This window comes from Lathyrus oleraceus, chromosome 5 (assembly GCF_024323335.1).
Source record: "Lathyrus oleraceus cultivar Zhongwan6 chromosome 5, CAAS_Psat_ZW6_1.0, whole genome shotgun sequence".
NCBI classification, from domain to species: domain Eukaryota; kingdom Viridiplantae; phylum Streptophyta; class Magnoliopsida; order Fabales; family Fabaceae; genus Lathyrus; species Lathyrus oleraceus.
Window position 1 is genome coordinate 557,595,752 of NC_066583.1, and position 9,376 is coordinate 557,605,127.

Genomic DNA, 9,376 nt, shown 5'->3' on the forward strand with positions numbered 1-9,376 from the left:
AAAATGGAATGAGAGGAGTCCAGCAATAGAAGGCACACATGTGGCATCTCAAAAGAGACTTCACCTATTCCTCCTTCACCAATAAATCACTACTCACTACACACCATTTTTCCACCATCATAAACCTCCACCCTTTCCTTGTAACTTTTACGGCGGACCTCCCCTCCATTCAACGACTGTCACACATCCCTCCCAATATCTCACTTCCAACAGACTCTCTCACACAGAAAATTAGAGAAACCTTCTCTCACTTGGGGGGTTGAAAAAATGCAGAAAGAAGAAAGGATCTTCTTTTGATTCTTTGGACAAAAAGAACCTCACAGCTTTTCATCTTTTTCTTCATAGTATTCCACCTCGCGAAACCACCATCTTCTTTGTAATTCCGCTCGCCAACTAACCTCGTCCAACGCACAACCACGACACCTCACTCTTCAGAACATCTCCACCATACAACCGCCTCAACTTCATCTTCAAACCCTCATCGTTCTCCCTTCGATATGCACATAAACGAAATCCACTATGTCTTCAACCTAACTTAACCTTCTTCCACCACATTGCTGATGCAGTTGTTTTTTCTCCATTTTCACAGAAACGCCATCCGCCTCTATTTCCGCATCGTGAGCCACATAGAACCTCACTACGACCTCCAATCTCACTGGCTATAACAACACAAATGTCTCCCTCCGCTCCTCCAATCACGACCAACAATCGTGGTAACCTTCACACTTCATCTGTCGTCCCAAACCTCACTGGCGATTCACTCCATCAACTTCATTCTCGATCGCCGTGAAAATATCAACATAACTCACATCCCCTTTTCCGGCTACCATCTTGCTTTTCAACCATCACTCCTCCATCGAAATCTTACCTTGCATCGCCGCATAACCTCGCTCATCACGACCTTGCATCAACAAAAGAATCACTACACCTATATAACACACTTGCACATACCCTCCACGCCGGAAACCGTAAACTTTAAGTCATCGTCAACCTCATCAAGCTGAACAGATGCATATTGTTCTTCTTCAATCATTTGCGTCACATCGAAACAACAACAACAATGTCTCATCTCACTATAATGCAGCAACAATTGTGTAGCAGTATCGATTTCAAGCAAGAACAAGACTTCAACTACAATGTTAATGATGTGGTGTCGGTTTGTTACTCTTAAACTCCATTTATATTATGGTGTTACTCCGATAGTGATTTTGGTTTGGATCCAGTTATAATTGTTAGTTGTGTTACACATTTGTTTATTTCGATTATGTAATTGTTTCATTTTTTATTCATGTCCGTATTATGATTTTGGGAATTTTAGCTGTGAAGGTAAATTGCAGTAGTTGATGTCTTGAATTCCTATATAGTTTTTCCCTCTGTTTGTATTTTTTAATTAATAAAATTACTTGAACACATATATGTTGAATTGGAAATTGAGTTCGGTCTTGTCAGTTCTTTTCATTGGTGCGATTTAAGAAGCGGAAAAGAATGAAAGATATAGATTTCAAATTTACGTTCCTTTTTGTACAAGCTGTATACGTGTTCATTTGAGCATAGTTGTTGGAAAAAGTAAAAAAAACCATTTAATTTAGTTAAAGCTTTCTTTTTTTTGCTTCAATGAAATGTGGACTGATAAATATTTGAGAACATGGCATGATTCATTTCGATTATTTCTCCTCTTTAGTTTGTTTCTCTTAAATATGATATTTTATTTGACCAATTTCGCAATCTGGCTTTCTTTGATAGAGAGAATTATAGTTGTTGGACTAAAGGATATTAGAATTAAGCCCATTTATCTTATTTGCACCTCTTGTCTTCAATTTTCCCCTCATATGTTGTAAATAATTTGTAAACATTGTAGATCGATTGTGGATATGTTATTGTTGCTGCTATTTTATTCCATTACATTTTTTAATCGGATATTTTGTATCTGTGGATTCGGCAATATTATGTCGTTATGCCATCAAAATTAAAATACCTCAATAGAACATTAACGCGTTATGATTTTACGTATGAGATTATTCGTGTTGTCATCATGTACAAATCGGTTAATGAGCACATGGTGGTCGATTCAATTCGATTATTGTTTATTCAAAATTGTCACTTATTAAATTAATTAATTAAAATTTTGAGTAAATTAGATAATTTTGTTAACTAATTTTAATTAACTTAATTATTTGATTATATTAATTTTTAATCAAACAATTTTGATAATTAATTTTAATTACCTTAATTAGATTACTTAACTGAATTTATAATCAATTAATTTTGATAATTAGAAATGGACCGACTTATTCCACCATCATCTTCCATTTCATAATACAAGCATGATTTCATTCAAATTCATCATCGATTCAAAACCACTTTAAACCACTAAAATCACATAATTCTCGATTCAATGACGAGCCCAGTTTCAAATACCTTTGTAAGTCGATCACTTTTAGCATCGCCATCAACCTCACATATCTTACTCTTGGGCTTTCTTACAATGAGACCTATTCAGTTATTAATTAATCTAGTAAATGATTGATTCACTAGTTATAATCTAATTCATCCGCAAATACAAATTCAAACCTCGACCCAACATCGAGTATTTTTATTCAAATTAAAATACCTCATCACAATTAAATACCATTTCATTTAGAAATGAAAAAGGGGATGGTTTTGAGCCTTCAACTCCTTTCCTCAATTGTTTGAATACGAGTTCCCTTAATTAGTTAGTCAAATAACTGTCATCCTCCTAAACTCAATTAAATCAAATCATTTTCATAACAAACTAAACAAAAAAGGAGATGGTTTTGAGCCTTTGATTCCTCTCCTCAAATACTTGGATATGAGTTGCCTTACTCAGTCGTTCAAGTACTTGTCGTTTATCTAAAATACATCAACCATACACAAACTTATTTTCATAATCAATTAAGGATGAAAAGGGAGATGGTCTAGAGCCTTTGATTCCTCTCCTCGACTATTAGGATACGAGTTGCCTTACTCGACTGTCCGAGTAATTTTCATCCAACAAAAATATCTCAACACATCAAATCTATCTTTTTTTTTGCCCACGTGCGATCTAAACGACTCAAACAAAACATCCAACATATTAATCCAACTTGTCACCCCCGTGTGGTTAAAAATCTTTTTAGAAAGAACACAGTTTAATCCTTTCTAATGCGCATAACAAATTAGTGCTTAAGCCTTCACCGAGAGTAAACAAGCAAACATTTAGCCTTTAGAACGCGATCTAAACAGTTGTTCACTAAAAGAAACCAACAAAGCGTAGATCCCCTAACTACGAATGCTTTTATTTCCTTATTGCACTATAAGGATACATAGGCAGGAGATTGCTAGATCTTCGCGAGCACACTAATAAAAAACCTCCCCTTTTCCCCCCTTCTGAGGTTTCCATCTCTTTTCAATATTTTTATCACTCGAAGAAAACAAATAACATTTAGCTAACATTCAAATCGCAAATTAAACTAAAAGGTTCCCGTTGAGTACAACGGATGTGAGGGGTGCTAATAACTTCCCCTTGCGTAATCGACTCCCGAACTCGAATATGGTTGCGATGACCATTATTCTATTTTTCAAAGGTTTTATCGATATTTTTCTATTCCTTCATTGGAATAAATAAACTTCTGTGGCGACTCTGTTCGAACTAATTTTTTCCGCGACCATCGCGAGGAATCGTATTTTTCGAGATGCGACACTCGTATCACAAACCCTAGAGTCCATTCATGCTTGTAATTAGCCCTATAGGAATGATAGTTTAGATAAGATTATAAATAATAATCTTGAAGAAGACCCAAATGTTCGTATTCCAATTATAGATACCTTATTAGATGGCATCCTTAATAACTATCTCGTGTATACTGAGGACTTAAGTGATGAGGACAATCTAGCAAGACAGATGAATGATGAGAATGATGTTGTCAACAATGATGTTGACATACCTCATTCTGGAAATGAAAACTCTAAAGATTATATTATTGGTGATTAAAATGGAGGGTCTAGCAACGATAAAGCTGTTAATGAGGATGATTTGATGGAGAAAGAAACTGGGACTGAAAATGTGGACATTATAAAGGAGAAGTCCAAAATAATATTGGTAATACAACTAAGAAATATAGCTCGGGTAATAAAGATGTTAGTAAATATGTGCATGATAACTAGTCTGACATATTGGAGCCAGAGAGTCACACTCAAAAAGAGAATGATAATTTAACTTCTGAGAACGATGTTAAACAAGATGATGAGAATACTGTTACCACCTACCCTGAAGACAATACTTGTAATTCTGCAAGTGATAATCACCAAGTGAATGAAGATGTTGAGACTCATATGGCAGAAGATGTTGTTCCTGTTAATACTAAGAAGAAGAAGTCTGCAAAGAAAGGCAAAAAGAAGGTAGACAAGAAGAAAGAAGCTCTCAAACCTAAGAAGACCCCCACAAAATGGGTATCTAGTTATACTAAGGCTAAGAAGATAGAAAATAAGAACGAGGCAACAAGAACAAGGGTGTTGTAGTTAGTGAAAAGTCAACTACCAAGAAGAAAGCCATCTCAAAATTAAAAGTGGTTGCTACTGTGGAGTTTGTTGAATATGATGAGGATGATTGTTTGGATAACATTGTGGTTGGTCTGGTGAAGAATAATATAAAGATTGTTGGTGGAAAGAAGATCTCGTCTAATGTCTCTCTTGCCCCTATGGAGAAAGTTTCTTTCCATTCTGAGAGAGTGTGTTAAAATGGAAATATGTTTATCATAAAAGGATAGCCCTTACCAAAGAGCTATCTGAAGAGGATCTAAAATGTGAAGAAATTATTAAACTGCTACAAGATGCTCAGGTTATGAAAACTGTCACAAGACTAACCCTTTATATCTAGAGTTTGTGAAGGATTTCATCATGAATATCCCCACAAAGTTTAACAAAGCTGGAAGTAAATACTACATGAAAGTTCATGTTCGTGGTCGTTGTATTGGTTTCTCCCCTTCGGTCATTAATGAATACTTGGAACGAGGAAAATTAATCACAGTTGACAAAGTGCCCTCTCTAAACAATGTTGCATAAGAAATTACTGAAGGAACATATAAAGACTGGCCTCGCAATGGGTTGCTGCCTAATGCTAGTCTAAGTGTGAAGTTTGTCATCCTGAACAGGATTGGTGTTGCAAATTGGGCTCCAAGAAACCACAACTCAGGTATTACAACATCTCTGGCTAAAATCATCTAACATATAGGCACTAGGGTTGCATTTGATTTTGGTGAATATGTTTTTGAACAAGTTCTTAAGAAAGTTGAGTCATATTATATAAAGTTACCTATTGATTTTACTACTCTTATATATGGAATTTTGATTAGCCAAAGACCATATATTATAAGTAGTGAGGTGTTGTTGGTGTTAGTGCTAGTCCACTAACATTCACTTACCGTTTGTTTGTTAAGACACATGTTCCAGACATGTTTCTCCTCAACATCCATTTTGATTTAACCACTTAAGGTGAAGTTCTTGTGGTTCACCCAATGTCCGACACTGCCAAAGGAAATGTTTTTTGGAGTTAATGCAGGTGTCAAAGTTTCTTCATGAAGTGATTGTGATATCCAATTCTCGTAAGAATAAAGTGGATGAGTTGATTAAGATGATGTTACCTAAGGGTTGTGAAGCTTCTACTTCTTAGGCTACTCAAGAATATATTGGTAGGAATGTTAAGGATAATGAAAATCATGTTTGTGATATTGATGGTGAAGGAAGTGGTTATTGATCTGGCTCTTTTGAAGATTAAAGTTTTGGTTGATTAATGCTTTGTGTTTGGATGGTTTCTCACCCTTGTGTGGGTATTTCTTAATGTTTTTTTATTAGCCCTCGGGGGAATTCAATGGTTCCACATGGTTTGTTTCATTTTTTCTTTTGGCTTCTGCTCCATACTTCTGCCCTTCTTGTATCGTTTTGTTTCTCTTTGAATGACTGCTTTTGGCCCCCTTTCTAATTTGAGGAAAATAAGGGAGAGAAAAATCTGGTAATGCAAGACTTTTTGTGGTTTAGAATTGTGTGTTTTTTGCTGCACTTTGATTTTTAGCATATCATGTCATGAATATTGTTATAGACTTTTGGTTCCACATATTACATGTTGTATTCACCTTAAAATTGGTCAAAGGGAGAGATTGTTATTACAAGTTATTGACACATTTTTATAGACAACATGTAATACAAGATACCATGATATTAAGTTTAAGACATTTGGTCTATATGCGCTAAACACAAGAGACAAAGATGTGGAGCAAGATGTCCCACACGTCTTTGAACATTCTGCCCCTAAAGCCAGTTGTGTTGTATCAGAATCATGCATTTGATTTGTGCCCATATTTATATGTGAGTTTATATGATTTTTGGAATTAGGAAAGAATTGATAGAGATTTAATTTAAGATATATTGGAAATCAAATTAAATCATATCTTAAAATTGTGTTTTTTTGGTGTTCCTTTAGCCGCAAGTATTTTGAAACCCTAAATCCAAACTGCAGCTGATTTTTTGCTATTTAAGGAGACGTTATCCATTCATAAAACTTAGACCTAAAGAGAGATTGCAAGGTTTTGAAACTATATTCAGTTGAGTTATTCCTATACAAAGGAATAAAGTTTGGTTTTTTGAGTTATAATAACTTCATCATTCAAATCATTTTGTAATTGTTCAGCACTAGGGTCAATGCTTAAGAGAAAGTGAGAGGGATCTCATATTTATGGGGAGTCCTAAAAAGAAATTCATGGTTAGTATTAAGGAAAAGGTATTAAACTAGAAGAGTTTATATAACACCAATTTGTACGTTTACTAATAAGAGTGAATTTTCTTTCTTGAGTTAACGCCTTTCAAACGTAAGTGATATTGCATCGAAATGGGTTACCAATTCCTTGTGTCCAATTTACTTTATCTACATTTTAATTGTTACTACTTTAAATGTGTCATACAAAGTGTCCAACACATTATGCTTGGCATCTTTCTAGAAGAAAAACTGAATTTCAAAATCCAATCTCCGAAGCAAGGAGAAAAAGTGGTAGTGGATCAAATTGAAACCCACATGGGATTCAGTTCCTTAATGCATATCAACAATAAATATATGAAGTCCTTGCTTAACATAAAATCATTCCAACAAGGTATGTTGAACGAAAGGCCATGCAAACTTTAGGAATTATCAAACAAGTTGGCAGGTTATTTGATAAGTTAGAAATGAACTACTTTATCTCTCTTAAAAGTCCCATATATGCCAAGGTACTATGGAGTTCTTGAGTAGTCTTTACGTACTCATTAACGTAGTGGTAATTAACTCACATGACACTATGGTATTTAGGTTATTTATTCTTGTTACTCTTTAAGTATGTCACTGTTTGCATAAATCTTTCAATTTCATGAAGAAGGCTATAACAAAATGTCAAGAGATTTTGATCATAATAACATATGGATTAGGATTGTTGGTGAGAGTTATGATGCCTCTAAATCCTAAACATCTTTCATTCAAAACCCATGCTTTAAATATAAATAGAAAGTGCTAGCACATTCTATTTTTCATCTCGGCCATGATTTAGGGACACTATGTGGATCCAACCGTGTTTTTGGTTAAACATATAGAGAATGTGGAAAAAGCATATAGTGGTAGTATTGCAGTTGGAGGATTGATTACCTTGATCGTTGAATTTGGTTTTAGAATCGTCCATCAATCAATTATCAGAAATTTCGAGAAGTATGCACACTGATATGAAGGCACTAATAATTATGCACATGATCATCAAATTTGATGACTCATATAAACTCCTTATTAGAGAAGTAAAATATATTTAGCTCCCAAACCCAAGAAATATAGTTGTATATAACCACAATAATTGAATATATACCTCTCACTCATATATCCTAAAAATATGTCATAGGAAGAGCATAAGCCTTCTATTGTCCCCTCCACATGATTCTCCCCAAATATCATATGAGCATTCAGAGACCAATCAGGAGAGACGAACGCGTATAGAAGTTAGCAAATAAGACAAGGCCAAATGTTAGAAGTTGTATATAACCGAGACACCTCTCAGAGCCATTTCCATATGCATAAGGGGTTTTGTGAGTTTTCTTCACCTTCCTTTTACTTTTTGCTTTAACATTTAGGAAATTGTTTAAATTGCGTATGGGGGCAAGGAGTATTATATTGTTGATTTCTTACTTTTATTAATTTTGATTTCCTACTTCTTGTATGCTGGATTTTTATTGAATTCCTCTATTGTTGAATCATGTTGAAAATGTGATTTTATGCATTCGTATAGAAAAAAAATGAAATTTCCGCACAAAGTAAAGCTTGAGGCTAGAAAATTTGGGAAGGTTTAGCATCGGTTCTTATTTTAATGCCTAGTGTCTCCTAATTAGATCTTGATTATACTAAAACTTGACTAATAACCTCTATTACTACCAATTTTCTTATTAAAGAATGATTAATCTGGAATTTTATCTTTTTGTTGGTTTTATGTTGATTTTACGATTGAGTTGAAAAATAAATAAAAATGAATAGAGGAAGTAAAAGGCAATTGTACTAACAAAGTCGGATAACCCTCATTCAGTTATTCAAGCCAACAGTGAGTTAATTCCTAATGTCTAAAAAAATGTGTAATGAATAAAGGGAGATTGATTAGAGTAAGTATGATAATCCTCACCCAATTATCCTTCCCTAAAGTTGATCAATCCCTAATTAAAGAATATAAAAAAATCAGCTCAAGTAAGCATTGCATTAACCGAAATCTCAGTGTAACATCGTATAAAATGCCTTAGCAAGACCATGATTATACTTAAAAGGAGAAACGGTAGGGATAAAGATTTATAGTCAAGCCCATGGAAGAATTTTGATATATCAGGGAGAATCTAACTAAGAATTTTTATAAGAATCTTTAAGTTATACGAGCTTCAAATGATTTACACATATGATTATAGATATATAGATTTCAAGTGAGTCCCTATACATGCATGTATTCAATTTTTTTTAGAAGTTTGCTTTCTCTAATTGTTTGAGGACACGTAATAATTTTAGTATGGGGATTTTGATAGGTTGTATTTTATCGTCTTTAAGTATTTGAATTTATTGCTTAACGCCTAATTTTGTTCCCTTTTGTTCTATTTTACTTAGTTTCCTACTTTATGTTTAAGGATTTTTGAACGTATGAGGACATGATTGAGAGGATAAGAGTAGAACCATAAAATATTGGACGAAGGAAAGCAAGTGCAAATCGGATGACATTATGACCGGGCGATAATGTTACGACCGTAATGGCCCAGGACTTCCCAAATTAGTGGCATTTCATAGTACATGGAAATGGGCATCACAGTTTGTTTGTAAAGGGCATTACAACCATATTGGTCG